The sequence below is a fragment of the Ictidomys tridecemlineatus genome, chromosome 3 (genome assembly GCF_052094955.1).
Source record: "Ictidomys tridecemlineatus isolate mIctTri1 chromosome 3, mIctTri1.hap1, whole genome shotgun sequence".
In the NCBI taxonomy this organism is placed as follows: Eukaryota; Metazoa; Chordata; class Mammalia; order Rodentia; family Sciuridae; genus Ictidomys; species Ictidomys tridecemlineatus.
Window position 1 is genome coordinate 61,110,434 of NC_135479.1, and position 21,961 is coordinate 61,132,394.

The window sequence follows — 21,961 nt, forward strand, 5'->3', positions numbered from 1 at the left end:
GGTCCAGCCCGTGGGGCTGAGCGCTGATTGGCTGAGGCTGGCAACCGACCTGCACGCGCGCAGAGAGCCGTTGAGGACTCGCTGTGTGGCAGTTCCCCAGCCCTGGGCTCAGTCAGCGTTGTCAGTGCCTGGTGAGCACCGCAGGAGCGCCCTGGAGCCAGGTGCTGCTGTCCAGCCCCAGTGAGTGCCAGAGGTCTTGCAGGAGGCTGGGGAGGGGACCCTCCCTCTTAGTGCCTGGTCACTCAGGCTTGCCCAATTCACCTCTTGTCCCCGTCGGGTCTGGCTCCTCCTCTGTCCTCAGGGTCAGGTTCCTCAGTCCAGGGTTTCCTGAATTCTCCTGAAACATCCTCACTGATTCCAGGCCTCTGGGTTCTGTTTTGAGTTGATGGTTTTGCATTTAAAGCCCTCTCCGTCCCCACAGCCCCTGATCATTTCCAAAGAAATCATTCACAAATGGATCTACTTCGTTGAAGCAGAATTGGGGATCTAGGGCCCTCAGCACCTTCTGTGACATCCTTCCTTTTCCTCATATCCCGAGAAGCCTCTCCAGAGACTCTTAGAAACACAAGGGGCAAAGCGTAGCGTGGCCCTGCGGTGTCCCATCTATCTTCGTGACCTTGCAGATCTGAACATGTCATCTCTGTGAGAACATTGTCCTCACACCTTGTGCGTGTGTTAACAATATCAAGCTTGGTTCTCATGATCACAGTGGCTGGACCCCACTGGATGTGTGCCGGGTAGTGCAGGGTCAGTCCATACACAGAGCAATCTTTCCAGTGGGAATAGCCACTGCACCCTTGGCTGCAGAGGAGAGCTCCTCTGGGGGCCTTTCCTGGCTCTGGCTCCTCTCTCTTGACAGCCTGGTGCACCAAGTCGGGGCTGTTCTCATCTCCCTCTGTGGACCTGCTATAGCCCTTGATTCCTGGCCCTGGCCCTGACAACAACTTTATCTCTGAAATGAACCTATTTTTTATGTGGCCAAGGCTGCTTCTCACTTATTAGGTCCAGCTCAGTTCTTACTACATTGAATAACTGCATTCCTCAATATCCCTGGCAAAATTAACCATCCTGCATTGAAATCTCAGTCTGATTTCAAACATCCTGTGCAGGCCCTGCAGACAAAACCAAAACCAAACCAAAGAACATGACTGTGTTTAACACCACTTAGGTGAAGTCCTCATAGCAGTCAGGGAAAACAGCAAGGGAACACTGGGATGGCTTTTGGTAACGAGTGTTACAAAGATTTGGAACTTGAGGGACATTTTAAGGACAGAGGAGCTCTCTTCTAGAGTGAACACTGTCAGGAAGCAGGGAATTCTATTGGTGTTGGTCTTCTTACATCTTATGCAGAAAAGGGAAGAATGGAGGGAGGTGAATATTAATTGAGGGCAAAGCAGCAGTCACTTAATTTCATCAGATAGGGGAAGATTGGTCACTTCTGTGAATTAATCTATGTTCACCTTTCATCTGTGTTCAGACATAGTTTGAGATCAGACTTCATTTTTGGTCCTGATTACTCATTTCACGTTGAATTTGGTGCATGTTGATGCTCCATGAAATTGCTTGTGCTTCACTAGGATTTTAAGGCCAGGCTGCGAGTGTCAAACCTGGTCCTGGCTACAGCAGGCCCCACTGACAGACAGGCCAACTCCTGGAGGTCCAGGCTGCTTTCTTCTTCCTCACAACACCTCAGGGCCAGGTCCTAAAAGAGGCCTCCTAGGAAAGGATTTCAAATAGATTGAGGAAAAAAAAATTATCAAGACAGAAGAAAATGGGACAAGTATTAAAAAGGAGTTCAGAACAACAGTTCGCGACCATTGCTTCTGCTGGGGGATGCTGTTCCTGTCCTGGCGCAGTCTCCTTTTTTCTCTGGCTGGGGTTGTCTGTTCACTTGCCCATGTGGGAGCTTCTCTTCTGGGTGCCATGTGCATTACTGTAGCTGGAGCCCCAAACATCTCATGGAATATGTGTGTGTCTGTCCCTCCAGCAACCTGTGTTTACTACCTGCTGAGTACCAAGTACTTTGTCAGAGTCTGAAAGCTGCCTCTGCCTGGGCCTCCACACAGGTGTCTGCAATTCACACAAATTATTGGCCCTTTACTGCCCTTTGAGGGAATCTCAGAGCCTGTGCAGGCACCTTGTGACCTCACCTAGAGCAAAGAGGATTCATTTTATTAGGAGCTTAGAGACAAGGGTGACAGAATTTGGTGAGGGCCTTCGTGGGTTGAAAAGATTTGTAAAATTAGGCTTCTGTGGAAAAGTTCCAGGGAAACATAACTGTTCTGACTGTGGGATGCCAGGGAAGTCACATTGCTCCTTTGTGCTGTCTTTAATTTTCTTTTTCATAAAAGGATTTTTAGGCTGCTCTCTATATTCCTGAGTAGAAATGCATTATTTTGGATGCTCTCTGTCACTAAGTGTGCACACACTTTTTTGTACCTGTCTGCATAATTTATAAAGCATGGTGACCTGGGCTTCCTCTCTGCTCCAGAGGTTAACAGTATGGTTGTCCCCTCAGGCCCGGATGCATCCATGGCTAAATTCTGAGGACAGGAGGACAGAGTTTCCCTGAAGAATGTCAAGGATCGAGGTAAGCCTGTATGCTGCTTCTTTCTGTCATTTTTGATTAATTTGAATTTTTATATAACCATAGACTATGCACTCCTTTTGTGTCACCTGTAGCAACTATTTTCAGGTTTTTCAATGCTTTTCCTGCATCTGCACTTCAACCTCAAATGGCAGTGCATAGGTAGTTTACAGTTGGTTCATACATTCCTCTCCTAATGGATGTCTGCAGTGTTTCCTGTGTTTGTGTGCATATTTGAAAGAAGTTGCTATGGCATTATGAAAAAGACATTGTAAGCACTTCACTTTTATTTCCCTTCATTTAATACCGGGTCATATGGGTAGATAGATACATGTTTAACTTTTTTCTTTCTTTTTGGTACTGGGCATTGAAGCCAGGGCCTCCGGCATGCTAGGTGAGTGCTGGAGAACTGAACCACATCTCCTGTCCTTTTTCATTTTATTCTGAAGCAAGGTCTTCCTACATTGGCCAGGCTGGCCTGAAATTTGTGTTCCTCCTGCCTCATCTGCCTATGTAGCTGGGATTACAGGTGCACACCACATTCCTGGCTTTGAATTCTGCTTTTAAGAACATTTTCAAACTGTTTCCCAAAGTGGTATATCAATTTGTATTTCCACCAATGGTGTGTGAGTTATTCAGTTTCCCTATGAGATTTCTCAATTCATGCTATTGTATTTTCAGCATTTTATTTTATTTTTTTTCAGAATCATAGTGAATATAAGTTGTTTGCTTTGCATACAACTAGTTTAGCTGGGAGATCATTTAAAGAGTGAAATAAAACACAGAAATCCCATATAATCATACTTCCCTAATTATTTTTGTCTTGTCCTTGAGAATTTCATGCATATATGCAAGAGACATCATAAGTAAATAATCGTTGGCTGGTAGGTATTTCAGTTGTTTCTGTATCTTAGTATACATCTTGTTTTTATGCATTTGTAAAAATGAATGGATGCACTGTTCCTTGTACTCAATTTCCCCCAATGATGACATCTTGCAAAACCACAATTTGATATCACAACCAAGAAGATTACTTCAATATAGTGAGGATATGCAATGTTTCCATCACTAGGAGTCCACTAGTTGTTTCTTGTAGCCAAACAAACTTTTCTCCTCCTATCTGTGCTTTTTCCTGCTGGTTTATTATTATGTTCCTCCATTACTAGAATTTCATGAATTTTACAAAAATCAAATCGATCATAGTATTTGCTATTTTGTGATTAGCATCATTCACTCAGGATAATCTTCTGGTGATGCATACAAATTGTTGCAGATATCAGTTTTCATGACAGTAGTTGCCAATGTATAGATGTGGCACTGTTTTTGTTTTTGTTGTTGTTGTTGTTTTGTCTTATTATCTCCAAAATGTCATTTGAGATGAATTCAGTTCTTGGTGTTACAATGAGGCAGCTACATGAAAATTTTAAAAATTTGGGCATGCGATCACTAAAGTCTTCATTTCTCTGAATAAATTCTCAGATGTGCAATTGACACATCTAATATTATTTGCATTGTTAGTTAGCTTTCCATTTCAGTGCCTAAGTACCTGAAATGATCAGCATTAAAGGAGGGATGGTTTATTTTAGTTCATGGTTTCAGTTCATGCTTGATGGTTCTGTGGCTTTGGGGCCTCTCCATACATCCTAGTATTGGTTGCTGCTCACAAAAGGACATAAGAGGCCGAGGTTCCAATATATCCCTCAAAGACATGTCACTAATGACACTTTTTTCCAATAGGCCCCACTTCTTAACACTCCCACCAGCTACTGTCAGCACCACATGCTGGGGACCAACCCTTCAACACATGGGCCTTTGGAGGACATTCAAGATCCAAAGTATAGCCTGCATGTTTTATTTTGAAGAAACTGACAAACTGCTTCCCAGTGGCTCTAATAATTACATTATCACTAGCAATGTGTGAATGATCCTATCTCTTTGTCTTCAGCAGCAGAAATTGGAGACTATTTTCATTTGAGCTACATTTACAGGTGTGTAAGAAGTAGGTGTGTGTGTGTGTGTGTTGAGATGGGGTCTTGCTATGTTGTCCAGTCTTCTCTCTTACTCTTAGGCCCCAATGATCCTTCAGCTTCAGCATTCTGAGTATCTGGGACTACAGGCCACCCCTGTGTCCTTTGATTCTCGTGATTTTAAGGTATATTTTCCTAATGGCAAAATATGTTTTCCATCTTCTTCTTTGCTTGTTGAACTCTGGATTTTCTTCATGGCAGTAATGCAATTACAGAATAATGGCGTAGGAAAATTACAAACTAAACACAATGTTAGATGAAAGAAGGAAATAAGAAAGATTAAGAATGAAAATAATGACCTTGTGCCATAGCACATGCCTGTAACCTCTGCAGCTGGGGAGGATCATGAGTTCGAATCTATCCTCAGCAACTTAGCAAGGTCCTATGGAAATCAGTAAGACCCTGATTCTAAATAAAAATATTATAGAAGGTCTGGGGATGTGTCTCAGTGGTTAAGCACTCCTGGGTTCAATCACCCTACCAAAAACAAGGAAAAAGTGAACTAGAGAATAGAAAAGCAGTGGTATAATCCATCAAATCCAAAAGCTGGCTTTTCAAAAAGATCAGCCAAATTAACCAACCTTCACCTTGAAACAACAACAAAAGGTAAGACCTTTGGGGTCATCTGCCTTACAGAAAGAAAAGGCATCCCAAGAGAATACGCTGAACAATATAAGATAGTGAATAATATAGATGAAAAACCCAGATTTTCTGCCAGTGAATCAGCAGGAGGCCACCAGGGAGCACAATGTCACCCTGCACAGTGAAGGTAAGGATCCTGCCCTGAGCTCCTATGGCCACCAGAGGGCGCTGTATCCTACTTTCTGCCCCAGGTGGTGCACAGGCCTGTGGAGTCTGGGCCTGGATTCCTCAGAACCCAGCCCTGCAAGCTTGTCTTCCACTTGGGTGGAGGGAGCTTCATCTATGCTGAGGAGAAGGTGTGTTGGAGGCCCTGATGCCCGAGGAAGGCGCTTTTGTTCGCCGCTGCTCGTGGACCTCGTCTAAGTAGGCCATTCCCAAAGGTTTGTTCTTTCCTTCCTCACACTGTATTTCAGCAGGACTTGGACAAAATGACCCATTTATTGCAGGTGGAGGCTCGTCGTAGCAGAGGAGGAAGGTGAGGTTTTGTGCAGACACAGGTGGTTTTGTGGGAAAAATTGTCAGGACACACACAGAGAAAGGGACAGAATGCACTGAGCCCTGTAGCTGTACTGATGAGGTGAGGGGGGGTGGGGAAGGCCAGGGGGAAGCATGATGAATAGTGGCCCATGTATTTTTGTAATTAATTGTTTTTAACCCTCAGGTAAAAGTAGTTGAAAAACACGTGGCGAAGTGAAAGGGGTCAATTAAAACTCATGACATTTTGGTTTCACTATTGCCTATTAAAACTAGAATTCATTACAAATGTAATTCCTTGGCTTTTATGAAAGCAAATCATACGTTTAAAAAGATACTTATTAGTTCTTCTCATTTTCCACTGAGAGACTTGTCATATTTGATCATTGCTCATGACCAGTGATGACCTTAAATAATTTTATATTAATTTGCACTGGCTAAATCATCTTTCACAGGACCCTGTGTTGACTGGTGATGTTTTAAAATAATACATCAATGTGACTTCCAAGTGTGGGTAGTACTGCTCTGAGCAAAATTTGTCAATCACTTTTAGAGGATCCCCCAAAAATGGTGATGTTTTGTGGTGCAAAAAGCCATTTATATGAAATATCTACAGAATTTAATACAAGATCCAGTGGTGGAGTTTTTTGCATGAGATGTTTGTTGAATTAAATTTTCCCTTTTTATTATTCAATATCTGAATATATTTAATTTTCTATATCTCCAAAGCAATGGGGAAAATTAAGATCAATGTAACATTCTTTAAAAATTTGTTATGTAAAAAAAATCGCAGGCTGAGGTTGTTGCTCAGTGGTTGAGTGCTAGAGTAGCACATGTAAGGCACTGGGTTAGCCCTCAGCACCACAGTACAAATAAATAATGTTATTATGTCTAAAAACAACTAGAAAAGTGTACTTTAAAAGTCATGTTTATCTCCCCCAAATAATTGAAATTTTCATCCTTGAATCTGACATTATTATTAATTTTTATTTACATTTTTCTTTGTTCATTTTCTCATTTGGAAAGTATATTCATGTCTTATAACAGTTTTTTTTCAAACATTCTTGAAGTTACTTTCTTTTCTTGTGATTAAAGTCCTTCTATTATGGAATGCAGGTTTGTTTCTTTGTCAGTTGTTTTGTTGTATTGGAAAGTCTATTTCACTTTCTCTACTTTTTTCCCCAAATATCAGCCCATATTTATGAGTTGTAGAAAATTCCTAATGTATTTCCTCAAGGAAGGATTTGATTTTGGTTTAGGGAATTTCTTCAATTGAATGATATATCTGATGTATATTCCATGCAATACAAAGTTTAATATATATTTCATGTGTATGAGCATATGATCAATGTTGTTAATTTGGGGGGGAAATGTTTTGATTATTACAACTGTGTCTCCTAGTGCCACATGGATGGGGAAATCCCAGTCTCTCCTAATCCCTGAGCACTCTCCATACTGTACATCTCTGCCACAATCAAGTGAGTCCCTTGTACCTTTACACACCTGAACAAGCCAGTAGAATTTCATAGAGCAGAAGTCAGAATGAAGCAATAAACTCTGTCTTTCTGCTGTCCTCTGATGAACACAGGTGTGAACAGACTCAATCAAATTAGGCCTAGGATGAAAGCTAGAACTATCTTCTGCAGTCATGGAGAGTGAACTGAAGGAGACATTCCAGTGTAGTATGAGGCTTACCAGGAAGAGGGAAAGATGTGTATGAATTCCCTTCTCCACAGAGTTGGGAATGGGGCAAAAGGCAGATAGTTTCAGGGTACCCAGCAGAGGAAGTGGTTTATGTGGAAAAGCAGTAATGAAATGAAATATCTCTCCACAGCTGAGAGGTACCAGAGAAACCTATGAAAAAGAAATGTCCTCAAAGTCATGTTCCAATTTTGTTTTGGTTCCAAGAGAAAGACTTCAAATACTACCTAAAGTATGGAGAGCTCATCAGTAATTTGAGGAACACAGTAGACTGCCTTTTCCCAGAGGATCTGTTCCAAGGTCTCCAGTGGGTGCCTGAAACTACAGATAGTACTGACCCCTATCTACAAGCAGTGCAATTCTCCCCAGCTTATCTCATGGCCAGATGGTTTCAAGGTACTGATGGGTGGGTAGCCTAAGGAGCATGAATCCATTGGACAAAGTATGATTCAGTTCATGGACAGCATAGAGAGTAATATTGCCTGATTTCATCATTCATTCATAATCATGAGAAATTTAAAACTTATACATTGCTTATATCTGATTTTAAATTATATAAGTAACTTATGGGTGAGTGAAAACATAGAAAGTGAAATTTATTTTTCATTAGTTCTTCTCAGAACTAATGTCAGTAGATTATATTTTCATATATTATTCACTCATGGGAAAGTGAAATATTTGATGAGAGGGAACTGGTGCATTTAGACTTTTTTCATTGCTAGGACCAAAAACATAACATGAAAAATTAGAAGAAAATTTTTCCTCTTGTTGTGGGTGGGTGTCACAGTTTCAGAGGTCTCAGTCCATAGATGGCTAGCTCCATTTCTCTGGGTGTTAAGGTGAGGCAGAACATCATGTTGGAAGAGTGTGGTTGAGAAAAGTGGCTCATGACATGATCAGGAAGCATGGAGAATATGCTCAGCTAACAAAATATATACCAAAGGATTCCCCTCCCAGATGACCCACCTCTTCAGGCACAGCCTACCTGCCTATAGTCACCACTCTGTTAATCACTGTGAGGGTATTGATGATGCACTGATTAGTTTAAGTTTGTCATAACCCAATCATTTCACCTGAAAACTTTCTTGTATTATCTTACACATGAGCTTGTGCGGGACACCTAAAATCTAAACCATAAGATACTGAAACATTTAAATTCCCCATGAGATGAAAATTAACTTTACCTCATGGAAAATAAGTTGGGAATATGAAATAACAAAATTCAATTAAACACATTTTGTTTTCAAGGTGTAGACATCCTGTGAGTTATGATAAGAAGACTTTGAGCTCTATCAGCTACGTGGTGAACAAGAGCATGCAGTGTGAACTGCTGGGTTTGCTACTGCTAAGGGTCTAGTGACATTTACTCCTCAGTATCTCACTTTCACTGAACAATTTCTGTGACCTCTGCAAGTTCTGATAATTCAGAACCTTTTTGCCTCGCATACTACTTGAGGGATTCTGCCACAGCACATTTTTCCATCAGAGATGTAGGAAGGATCAATTATGATGAGATTTGTAATGAATTTAACTTACCCAGTTGTAAACTGCATGAATTTCACCATACCAATAGATTTTTTTTTCAGGTATAAGGATCATGAATACTTCCAAACAGGAAAAGGATACATGAACATGTGTCTGTCAGTAAGCCATCAGAGTTCCCAAGTCCAGTAGATCAGTAAGAAAGTAACTGTGCATGACATTGAATTAGAGGAGTCCAATGCCAGTTTCCTCCCATTCTTTTTCAGAGCTGCAGCAATGAGACACCTTCAGTCCTCAGATATTCAAGACCTGTAGCTTCTTGATAGTGCACCAAAGATGCCAGTCTGGGAGGGGAGTGAAGCCATCCAGCTCCTGGGGTAAGTTAGCAGTGGAAATCTCATGAGTTGTTAGAAGTCTCACAGAACACAAGTGGCAGGGAAGGCCAGAACAGGGGCTTTCAGAAAAAAGGTAACTTGAAATACTTAGGGGCAGTTGAGAAGGGCCCGGCATTCCCCTTGGCCTCCTCCTTGCCTCAGCAGGGAATGAGCTTCCTGAGCTCAGGTTCATCATGAGGGCTTGGCCAGGTCTTGGATCTGTAATGGCAGAGAGCTGATGGAGGGTTATTCCAACTTGAGTATTCTGAGAGAAAGAATCACAAACCCTCTTCCTTTTCCACATTGTGTTTGGCTTGTTCACATACTCAGATCTCTTGCATGAGGCAGAGTGTCCCCAAGTGCCTCATGGGACCTCCATGAGGCTGGCTTTGAATTCATGATCCTCCTGCCTCAGCCTTCAAGGCTTATGGGATTATAAGAGTGTGCCAGAACACCTGGCTATTATTTAGTCTTAAAGAAGAAAATCCTCTCATTTGTAACAGCATGTATTCCTGAGGACATCATGCTACTGAGATCAGAAGACACAGAAAGAGAGATACTGCTTAAGCTCACTTCTGTGTGGAACCTAAAATAGTTAAACTCATAGAAGCACAGAGTCCATGGTGGGCATGAGGGCTATTGATAGGAGAAAAGGGGTAGGTGATGTTGGTTAAAGGTTGTAAAGATTATACACGATGGAGAATTTCTAAAGAGCTAATGAATATCATGGTGAATACAGTTAATAATATGGGCTCTTTAAAATTTGCTAAGGGGGTAGCTCTTAGGTATTCTCAACACACACACACACACACACACACACACACACACACTCAGAAGAAAATGGTGACTGAGTTGATAGATCTAAGTTCATTAGTTTGTGGTGATCATTTCACAGTGTATCCAAACATCATGTTTTGTACATCAATGTGTACAAATTAAATTTCACAGTTATACCTCAACAACAGTGTTAGCAAAAACAGTAGCCAAGAGTCTGCAGGGTGTGGGCACCAGTACTGAAGGAAGGAACAAGGTTAGCCATTCTCAGGGGATGGACCCAAAGAGCCTTTCAGCAGGAGGACAGTGCCTTCTCACTGCTGAGAAGCAACCTGGCTCTTTAGGAGTCTTGGGGATTGTTTCCAGGTAATATCACCACTGTCTAGATCAAAAAGCACTGGTGGACTTGCAGCAGGAATTACCTCACTGATGCCCACAAGCTCCTATCATTAGAATGAAAGGTTGCTATAGCTACTTATTTTCCTTATTAATTGGTCTGTTTTGAAGTTCTGAGTTGGTAAATTATAATTTCCTCTACTGTTCCTAGTAGGTCTCTATTTAGTCCTTCCATAGATAAGTAGCTTTTGACAAATCCAACAACTGAGGTTGGCCTGCTGGATGCATAATGAAATGCAAAGGAACAAGAGTTAAATATAAAATGCTTTGGTTATTGATACTTGTCATGTCTTCAGTGGAATAAAGGGATGGACCAAGTTTATATGGTGACCCAAGCAAACTCTAGCCTTTAACTGAGAACCCCTTTTGGGAAAGATGATTACTTCACAGTTTCAGCATAGTTTTTTCCCCAGCCTTCTTCACAGACAGAAGAAGGCTAGGAAAATTCCCAAGAAAATAAGCAAGGACAGAGTAGAGTCAAGAGAGTCAAGGAGAGAATCATATCAACAGGCTTTAAACAGTTCTTAATAAATGGGATGAAGAAATCAGATATTGATGGAGTAAATAGTAAAGCTTAGTACAAGACTCCTAGAAGGTGTGTGGCCTAAGATCTCCCAGATTGTCCCAAGAAAGAATCTACTTTGTCCAACCTAGTTGGTTTGAATCCAGAAAACTTGACCCTGAGTTTCCTGGGGAAATAGTCCCACCATCTGATCAGTACAAGGCCTGATGGAAAGGAGAAGGTCTCTTATGTACACAAAAGAGTGAAAAAATGGTCCAAAGATTGAGAATAGATATTTCTGGGACTCTTTCACACAGGATCCACATGCACCAAACCCACTGGGGAATACTTAATTAGGGAATACTTAGCTTTCGAGGATAGAAATCTGGTAGATTTAAAGGAAAATTGTGGATGAAAACAAATGTTTTAAATTCTTTATGAGAATATTGTGATTCATTGAACTGAGTGTTTTATGGAGATAGATAGTGTTTGAGGAATTTTTTTAACTAGTGTTGTACAACAGAAGCTGGTAAGTATAGTCTTTTAAAAAAATTCTTCTCATTTCTTATATATGACAACAGAATGCATTACAATTCAAGTTACACATATAGAGCACAATTTGTCATATGTCTGGTTGTGTACAAAGTATATTCACACCATTCATGTCCTTATACATGGACTTAGATTAATGATGTCCGTCTCATTCCACTGTCTTTTGTACCCCTGTGCCTTCTCCCTTTCCCTCCTATTCCTTTGCCCTATCTAGAGTTCATCTAATCCTCCCATGTTCCCCCTCCCAACCGCAACATGAATCAGCCTCCCTATGTCAGAGAGAATAGTCAGCATTTGTTTTTTGGGGGGATTTGCTAAATTCATTTAGCATTATAATCTCCAACTCCATTCATTTGCCTGCAAATGCCATGATTTTGTTCTCTTTTACTGCTGAGTAATATTTCATTGTGTATATATACCACAGTTTCTTTGTCCATTCATCTACTGAAGGGCATCTTGGTTGGTTCCACAGTTTAGCTATTGTGAGTTGTGCTGCTATAAACAATGATGTGGCTGTGTCCATGTAGTATGCTGTTTTTAAAAAAAGTCCTTTGGGTATAGATCAAGGACTGGGACAGCTGGGTCAAATGGTGGTTCCATTCCTAGTTTTCCAAGGAATCTCTATATTGCTTTCCAGATTGGCTGCACCAAATTGCCATCCCACCAGCAATGTATGAGTGGGCATTTTCCCTCACATTCTCACCAACACTTAACTGTTGTTTGTATTCTTAATAGCTGCCATTCTGACTGGAGTGAGATGAAATCTTAGAGTAGTTTTGATTTGCATTTCTCTAATTGTGTGAGATGTTGAACATGTTTTCATGTGTTTGTTGATTGTCTATATTCTCTTAAGAAGTGTCTGTTCAGTTCCTTGGGCCATTTACTGATTGGGTTATTGGTTTTGTGGTGTTTAGCTTTCTGAGTTATTTAAGTATTCTAGAGATTAGTGCTCTATCTGATATATGAGTGGTAAATATTTGCTCCCAAGAAGTAGGCTTTTTATTTACCTCACTGATTGTTTCTTTTGCTGAGAAGAAGCTTTTTAGTTTGAATCTATCCCATTTTTGATTCTTGATTTTAATTCTTGTGCTATAGGAGTCTTATTAAGAATACGACATGATAGAGATTTGAGCCTACTTTTTCTTCTGTTAGATGCAGAGTTCCTAGTTTAATTCCTAGGTCCTTGATCCACTTTGAGTTGAGTTTTGAGAATGGTGAGAGATAGGGGTTTATTTTCATTTTGTTGCATATGGATTTCCAGTTTTCCCAGCACCATTTATTGAAGAGGCTATCTTTTCTCCAGTTCATGTTTTTGGCAGCTTTGTCTAATATAAGATAATTGTAATTTTGTGGGTTAGTCTCTGTGTCTTCTATTCTATACCATTGGTCTACCAGCCTGTTATGGTACCAGTACCATGCTGTTTTTGTTACTATAGCTCTGTAATATAGTTAAGACCTTGTGTACTGATGCCACCTGCTTTAGTCTTCTTGCTAAGGATTGCTTTATTAGCTTTTCTGCATCTCTTCTTTTTCCAGATGAATATCATGAGTACTTTTACTATTTCTATGAGGAATGCCATTGGAATTTTGATTGGAATTAAGCATTGTTTGTATAGTGCTTTTGGTAGTACGGTCATTTTGACAATATTAATTCTGGCTATTCAGGAACAAGGAAGATATTTCTGTATTCTAGGGTCTTATTTAATTTTTTCTTTAGCATTCTGTAGTTTTCATTGTAGAGGTTGATTTCCAAGTATTTTAAATTTTTTGAGGCTATTGTAAATGGTGTAGTTTTCCTCATTTCCCTTTCAGAGGATTTGTCACAAACGTACAGGAATCCCTTTAAGTTATGGATGTTTATTTTGTATCCTGCTCTTGTGCCTAATTCATTTATGAGTTCTAGAAGTTTTCTGGTGGAATTTTTGGATCTTCTAGGGATATAATCATATTGTTGAGAAATAGTGCTAATTTGAGTTCTGTATCCCTTAATTTCTTTTGTATGTCTAATTGTTCTGGCCAGTGTTTCAAGAACTATGTTAAATAGAAATGGTGGAAGAGGGCATCCTTTTCTTGTTTTAGTTTTTAGAGCAAATGCTTTCAATTTTTCTGCATTTATAATGATGTTGGCCTGGAGCTTAGCACAGGTAGCTTTCATGATCTTAAGATATGTTCCTGTTATCTCTAGTAAAGTGCAATATTAATTAGACATTCTAAATTTGAACAAGATGATTGCTTGAGCCCACACAGGGAATGGGATTTGAAGATCATAGGATAGAAGCTGGAGTACTAGAATGGACAGATACTTAATAACATTGTGCTGGGTAAAGTGTAACCCAGTGCTTGCACAAAAACCTGTGAGCACCTCCCAATGATAACTGATAGAAGTTTGACCAGAGAGCATTCATTCAAAGGGCAATTACTCCCTTGCCATTAGTTTCAAATGCCCCTGTAACTGAATAACAGAAAATATCCCTGAAACACAAAATATGCATGATGCCTTAGGTGATGTTGGAGGCATGGTTTAATGGGGAGGGCTGATAATAAATGAAAAGGCTTGTGCAGAAACCTACTCTCAGGAGATACAGTGTTAGTTGACATATTCCTGAGCAGTTTGGTCTTTTCCCTAGGACTGACTTTAGAGCAACCTGTGGAATTGTGGGATTCTATCCCCACTTGGACTCTTCCCTTTGAACAGCTAGTGATTGACAAAGAGCTTGTTGGTTTCTGGGTGACTGCAGCACCCATGCAGTGAAATTAAGAAAAGGTAAAAGCAGATCAACTTTGTAGGTTGAATAACATGATGTTTGCTCTGCATTTGGTTTTCATGCTGACTGATGGGAGTCAGGCTCAGTTGCCTGCCCTAATCTTGAGGCAGAGGGGCAAAGGAAAGCTGGTCTATTTAGGGAGTGCCTCTATAGGGCACAACCCATAGAAATCACTAGGGAATGTGAAAGGTGCATTGAAGTTGGAGTTGCCATTGTTTACCAGAAGACCCTCCATCCAGGATTGGGACATAATTTGAATTGACAAGTAGATTTCCCAGTGTGCTTGCTTGAGTTGGTCACCTGGGTGCATGGTAGGGGGCTGTAGCAACACACAGATGGGCTATCTCCAGGCTTGTTGAATTTGCACCCTGTGAGGTGCAAGGTGTAAGAACTGTCCTGTCTGTGAGGGAGGCAGGGGAGGATTGTGCCTCTGGCTATGGGGCATATTCCCAGAAGAGAAGGCCTTGCCTACAACTAGCAATTCTGTATCCCTGGGACACTATGGTGTGTCCCAGGAGGAAGAGAAACAGACTCTGGACTGGCTCATGTGATCTTGAAAGCTGATGAGTCCCAAGATCTGTCTTCAGCAAGCTGGTGTCTCAGGAGAGCCAATGGTGGAATTCCAGCCTGATCCTAAAGGCCTGAACACTAGAAAGCCAATAGTGTAGTTGAGGTGAAAAGGTGGTAGGTTGATACCCAGGTAGTGATATTCCAGTTCACATCTGAAGGCAGATGAAATCCACATCATGGCTCAAAGGCAGTTGGGCAGGAGCAGAGCAGTTCACCCTTACTCAGTGTTTTGTCTATCCAAGCCTTCAACTGATGGGATGAGGGCACTCCTGATGGGCAGGACAATCTGCTTTACTTAGTCTACTGAGTCACATGTTTCTCTCATGGAAAACAACTTCACAATCACACCCCTACTCAGGTTTTCTTAATATGTGAGACCCCTATGGCCCACTGATGTGTTGACCCTTGAAGTAAACTGATAACAATCACTTATGTTTCACTTTGTAATAAAAAACTGTCTGATACATGAGCTGTTAAATGTTTCTCATCTTCTTGACAATAATACTTCAATGCCTTTACAAAACCATAAGAGATTACCCCTTAAATTCATAAATTATGATTAGGAACAAACATATACAGAATTTATATGAGTCATAAAGTCTAATTTTTCACTAGTTAATTCATAAGCTACTTGGATTAAATGTGATATAAAAAATCTACAAATTCATCCAAGCTGTATGTAAAATGTGAACAGATACATGGTATATGTTCCCTGATATATGACATTCTGTCCAAGGCAAAAGTATAGGGACAAGGAAAGCATCAGTGATTGCCAGGGATTAGGAGAGGGAGAGATGAATCTGTGAGGCACAGGATTTGGGGGGCAGTTAAACTGTTTTGTAGGATACAGTAATAATGGGTATATATCATCATACATTTGTCCAAACCCATTGAATGCAGGATTCATTGGGTGATAAAAATAAGTGAATGTATGTTTGTTTGTTGTAAGAAATATATCACTTTGGTGGGGGATGTGGACAACTGGGAGCCGGTGGTAGCTAAGAGATGTACAGGAAATCTCTACCCAATTTTGATGTGCACCTAAAACTTCTCCAACAAATGAAGCCTATTAAAAACAGCAACAGTATTACCCTATGTGCATGTATAATTATACAACTGGTATAACTCTGTCATGTACAACCAAAAGAATGAGAAATTTTACTCCATCTATGTATGATGTGTCAAAAAGGCCTTCTACCATCGTGTATAAATAGTTGTAATATGTTGTTATTTTTAAATTTATTCTATCCCCCAAAATAGAAGAGAACTATGTAAATTAAAATTATAATAGATAGAAATGAGAGAATGCTTAGTAGTTACAGGACATGAATATATAGATTACTGCATATTATTAAATAATGAGAATCAAAATATGTTTGAAGCCAAATACTAAATAACCATTAACAAGTACCCATTTTCATTTCTAACTACTGTAGCCCAGCATTTCCAAGGCACATTTATAACAATATCTGTCAATGCAATTAACAAGTAAATGAATATGGAGTTTCTGGAATGTTAATCCTGCACAACAAAAGGCAAACACATCAGTTTTTTTAAAACTATTATTTTTAAAAAATCAAAGCTAATATGCAAATACATATAATATTCTTTATATTCATGCAAATTAAAACCTCTCTACGAAAAAAAATACTCTGAAGTCTAAAGTACAATGAAACTTTTATTTCACATCAAAGTTTTTTTCCTACTTTTCCGCAGATGTTCTTAGTGTATTCAACAGCAAGACAGTGAAATTTGGGCCCTACTTTAGGGTCCAAAAGATTGTGGCCTGTGGAATTAAACATTGTAATGACCACATAGACACAACAAGTTTTGTGGCAGACAAAATCTCACACTTGCATCTGAAAGAGAAAAGGAACTTTCTATTTTCTATGGAAGCACTTCTTGCTCCATTGCATTTTTAATCTTTACATCAGGAGTTGTAAAAATGCCAACAAATGATGTGAAAGAAGAAATTTAATACATGTATATTGTGTCATTTATTTCAAAGCATACCTTGAGAGCATATTTATTTTTTTAATTGGTTCTTCAAAACATTACAAAGCTCATGACATATCATCTTTCATACATTTGATTCAAGTGAGTTATGAACTCCCATTTTTACCCCAAATACAAATTGCAGAATCACATCAGTTACACATTCACAATTTTTATATAATGCCATATTAGTGACTGTTGTATTCTGCTGCCTTTCCTATCGCCTACTATCCCCCCTCCCCTCCGCTCCCATCTTCCCTCTCTACCTCATCTGCTGTTGTTCAATTCTCTCCCTTGTTCCCCCCTTTCCCCTCACAACCTCTTATATGTAATTTTGTGTAACATTGAGGGTCTCCCTTCATTTCCATGCAATTTCCCTTCTCTCTCCCTTTCTCTCCCCCCACTCATCTCTGTTTAATGTTAATCTTTTCCTCATGCTCTTCCTCCCTGTTCTGTTCTTAGTTGCTCTCTTTATATCAAAGAAGACATTTGGCATTTGTTTTTTAAGGATTGGCTAGCATAATCTGTTCTTATGCCATCCATTTCCCTGCAAATTATATGATTTTGTCATTTTTTAGTGCCGAGTAATACTCCATTGTGTATAGATGCCACATTTTTTTTTTATCCATTCATCTATTGAAGGGCATCTAGATTGGTTCCACAGTCTAGCTATTGTGAATTGTGCCGCTATGATCATTGATGTGGCAGTATCCCTATAGCACGCTCTTTTAAGATCCTCAGGGAATAGTCGGAGAAGGGAGATAGCTGGGTCAAATGGTGGATCCATTCCCAGCTTTCCCAGGAATCTCCATACTGCTTTCCAAATTGGCCTCACCAATTTGCAGTCCCACCAGCAGTGTACAAGTGTACCCTTTTCCCCACATCCTCGCCAACACTTATTGTTGTTTGACTTCATAATGGCTGCCAATCTTTGTGAGGGGTAAAAATTTGTTCCCAGGATGTAGGCTCTCTATTTACCTCTCTTATTGTTTCTCTTGCTGAGAAAAAACTTTTTAGTTTAAGTAAGTCCCATTTGTTTATTCTTGTTATTAACTCTTGGGCTATGGGCGTCCTATTAAGGAATTTGGAGCCCAACTTCACAGTATGTAGATCGTAGCCAACTTTTTCTTGTATCAGACGCAGTGTCTCTGATTTGATATCTAGGTCCTTGATCCATTTTGAGTTAACTTTTGTGCATGGCGAGAGAAAGGGATTCAGTTTCATTTTGTTGCATATGGATTTCCAATTTTCCCAGCACCATTTGTTGAAGATGCTATCCTTCCTCCATTGCATACTTTTAGCCCCTTTATCAAATATAAGAAAGTTGTACTTTTGTGGATTGGTTTCTGTGTCCTCTATTCTGTACCATTGGTCCACCTGCCTGTTTTGGTACCAGTACCACGCTGTTTTTGTTACTATTGCTTTGTAGTACAGTTTGAACTCTGGTATCGCTATACCTCCAGATTCACACTTCCTACTTAGAATTGCTTTTGCTATTCTGGGTCTTTTGTTTTTCCATATGAATTTCATGATTGCTTTATCTATTTCTATAAGAAATGCCGTTGGGATTTTGATTTGCATCACATTAAACCTGTGGAGAACTTTGGGTAATATCACCATTTTGATGATGTTAGTTCTGCCTATCTATGAACAGGGTACATTTTTCCATCTTCTAAGATCTTCTTCTATCTCTCTCTTTAGGGTTCTGTAGTTTTCATTGTATAAATCTTTCACCTCTTTTGTTAGGTTGATTCCCAAGTATCTTATTTTCTTTGAGGATATTGTGAATGGAGTGGTTTTCCTAATTTCCATTTCAGAAGTTTTGTTGCCGATATACAGGAATGCCTTTGATTTATGCATGTTGATTTTATATCCTGCCACTTTGCTGAATTCATTTATTAACTCTAGCAGTTTCTTTGTAGACCCTTTTGGGTCTGTTAAATATATTATCATGTCATCCACAAATAGTCATAATTTAAGTTCTTCTTTTCCTATTTTTATGCCTTTAATTTCTTTTGTCTGTCTAATTGCTCTGGCTAGTATTTTGAGAACTAAATTGAATAGAAGTGGTGATAGAGGGCATCCCTGTCTTGTTCCAGATTTTAGAGGGAATGCCTTCAGTTTTTCTCCATTTAAGATGATGCTAGCCTGAGGTTTAGCATATATAGCTTTTACCATGTTGAGGTAAGTTCCTGTTATCCCTAGTTTTTCTAGTGTTTTGAACATAAAGGGATGCTATACTTTGTTGAATGCTTTTTCTGCATCTATCATACGGTTCTTGTCTTTAAGTCTATTGATGTGGTGGATTACATTTATTGATTTCCATATATTGAACCAGCCTTGCATCCCAGGGATGAATCCTACTTGATCATGATGCACAATTTTTTTGATATGCTTTTGTATTCGATTCGCCAGGATTTTATTGAGAATTTTTGCATCCAAGTTCATTAGAGATATTGGTCTGTCGTTTTCTTTCTTTGAAATTTCTTTGTCTGGTTTTGGGATCAGGGTGATGTTGGCCTCATAGAATGAATTTGGAAGAACTCCTTCTTTTTCTATTTCTTAAAATAGCTTGAAAAGTATTGGTATTAATTCTTCTTTGAAGGTTTTGTAGAACTCTGCTGTATACCCATCCGGTCCAGGGCTTTTTTTGGTTGGTAATCTTTTGATGTCTTCTTCTGTTTCTTCTTTTGTTATTGGTCTGTTTAAATTGTGTGTGTCTTCCTGACTCAATCTGGGCAGATCATATGACCGAAGAAATTTATCGATATCTTCATTATCTTCTATTTTATTGGAATATAGGGTTTCAAAATACTTTCTAATTATCTTCTGTATTTCTGTAGTGCCTGTTGTGATATTGCCTTTTTCATCCCGTATGTTAGTAATTTGAGTTCTCTCTCTTCTTCTCTTCGTTAGCATGGCTAAGGGCCTGTCGATCTTATTTATTTTTTCCAAGAACCAACTTTTAGTTTTTTCAATTTTTTCAATGTTTTTTTGTTTCAATTTCGTTGATTTGTGCTCTAATTTTAATTATTTCTTGTCTTCTACTACATTTGCTGTTGTTTTGCTCTTCCTTTTCTAGGTTTTTGAGGTGTAGTGTGAGTTCATTTATTTGTTTTTTTCTTTTTTTGAGGAAAGAACTCCAAGAAATGAATTTCCCTCTTAAAACTGCTTTCATTGTGTCCCATAGATTCCAGTATGTTGTATCTGTATTGTCATTTGTCTCTAAGAATTTTTTTATTTCCTCCTTTATGTCTTCTGTAACCCATTGATCATTCAGTAACATATTGTTCATTTTCCATGTGATGTAGGATTTTTCCTTCCTTCTTTTATCATTGAATTCCAGTTTCATTCCATTATGATCAGATATGGTGCATGGTATTATCTCCACACCTTTATATTTACTGAGAGTCACCTAAGGCATAATATATGGTCTCTCTTTGAGTAGGATCCATGTGCTGCTGAGAAGAACATGTATCCACTTGATGATGGTTGATATATTCTATATATGTCGGTTAAGTCTAGGTTATTGATTGCGTTATTGAGTTTTATATTTTCTTTATTCAGCTTTTGTCTAGAGGATCTGTCCAATGGCGAGAGCGGTATGTTGAAGTCCCCCATAATTATTGTGTTGTGGTCTATTTGACTCTTGAAGTTGAGGAGAGTTTGTTTTATGAACGTTGCAGCACCATTTTTTGGTGCACACAAATTGATAATTGTTATGTCTTGATGGTGGATGGTTCCTTTTAACAGTATATATTGTCCTTCTTTATCCCTTTTGATTAACTTAGGTTTGAAGTTGATTTTATTCGATATGAGTATGACCACTCCTGCTTGCTTCCGAGGGCCATGTGAGTGGTATGATTTTTCCCAACCTTTCGCCTTCAGCCTGTGTTTGTCTTTTCCTATCATATGGGTCTCCTGAAGGCAGCATATTGTTGGATTTGTTTTTTTAATCCAGGTTACTAGCTTATGTCTCTTGATTGGTGAATTTAAGCCATTAACATTTAAGGTTACAATTGAAATATGGTTTGTACTTCCAGTCATGTTTATTTATTTATTTATTTTAGTTTGGCTAGTTTTTCCTCTTTGGTTATTTTTCTCCCCCCTTTACTGAGTTACCTCCCACTGTTAGTTTTGGGCACTATTTTTCAATTCCTCTTCTTGTAGTATTTTGCTCAAAATGCTTTGCAGTGCTGGTTTTCTGGCTGCGAATTCTTTTAGCTTTTGTTTATCGTGAAAGATTTTAATTTCATTGTCAAATCTGAAGCTTAAGTTTGCTGGATACAGTATTCTTGGTTGGAATCCATTATTTTTCAGCGTTTGAAATACATTGTTCCAGGATCTTCTCTCTTTCAAAGTCTGTGATGAAAAATCAGTCCTTAACCTAATTGGTTTACTCCTGAATGTAATCTGCCTCCTTTCTCTCATAGCTTTTAATATTCTCTCCTTGTTCTATATGTTAGCTATCTTCATAATTATATGTCTTGGAGTTGGTCTATTATGGTTTTGGATGTTTGGGATCCTGTAGGCTTCCAGGATTAGGCAATCCATTCCATCTTTCATCTCTGGGAAGTTTTCTAGGATTATTTCATTTAATAAGTTGTCCATTCCTTTGGTTTGAACCTCTGTGCCTTCTTCTATCCCAATGACTCTCAAATTTGGTTTTTTATGAGGTCCCATATCTCTTGGATAGATTGCTCATGAGATTTAAGCATCTTTTCTGTGTTGACTATATTCTTTTCAAGTTGATAAACTTTGTCTTCATTATCTGATGTTCTGATTTCTACTTGATCTAGTCTATTTGTAATATTCTCTTTAGAGTTTTTAATCTGGTTTATGGTTTCTTGCATTTCTAGGATTACTGTTTGTTTTTGTAAAAAAATCTCTATCTCCTGGTAAAGCTCGTTCTTTGCAGTTTGAATTTGTTTGTTTAGTTCGTTTTCAAAATATACTTTCAATGCCTGGACTTGCTGTCTCATGTCTTCTCTAATATTCCATTCCATCTGAGTTAGGTATGCCTTGATTTCTTTCCCTGTCCATGTTTCTGATGCTTCTAGGTCCTCCTGTAGATTTAAGTTGTCCTGCATTGTTTGTAGTCCTTTTTTCCCTTGTTTTTT

The 21,961-nt window shown here is 39.1% G+C and overlaps 1 long non-coding RNA gene across 1 annotated transcript in view; it reads left to right on the forward strand.

Moving 5' to 3' along the window:
* The first annotated feature begins 2,518 nt into the window (after positions 1-2,518).
* Positions 2,519-21,961, forward strand: part of LOC144375819 (uncharacterized) — a 76,237-nt gene continuing 56,794 nt past the window's right edge. Inside the window, exons 1-2 of the long non-coding RNA XR_013435684.1 lie at positions 2,519-2,590; positions 9,180-9,290. This is a non-coding gene — a long non-coding RNA (uncharacterized LOC144375819). The remainder of the gene's footprint in view (positions 2,591-9,179; positions 9,291-21,961) is intronic.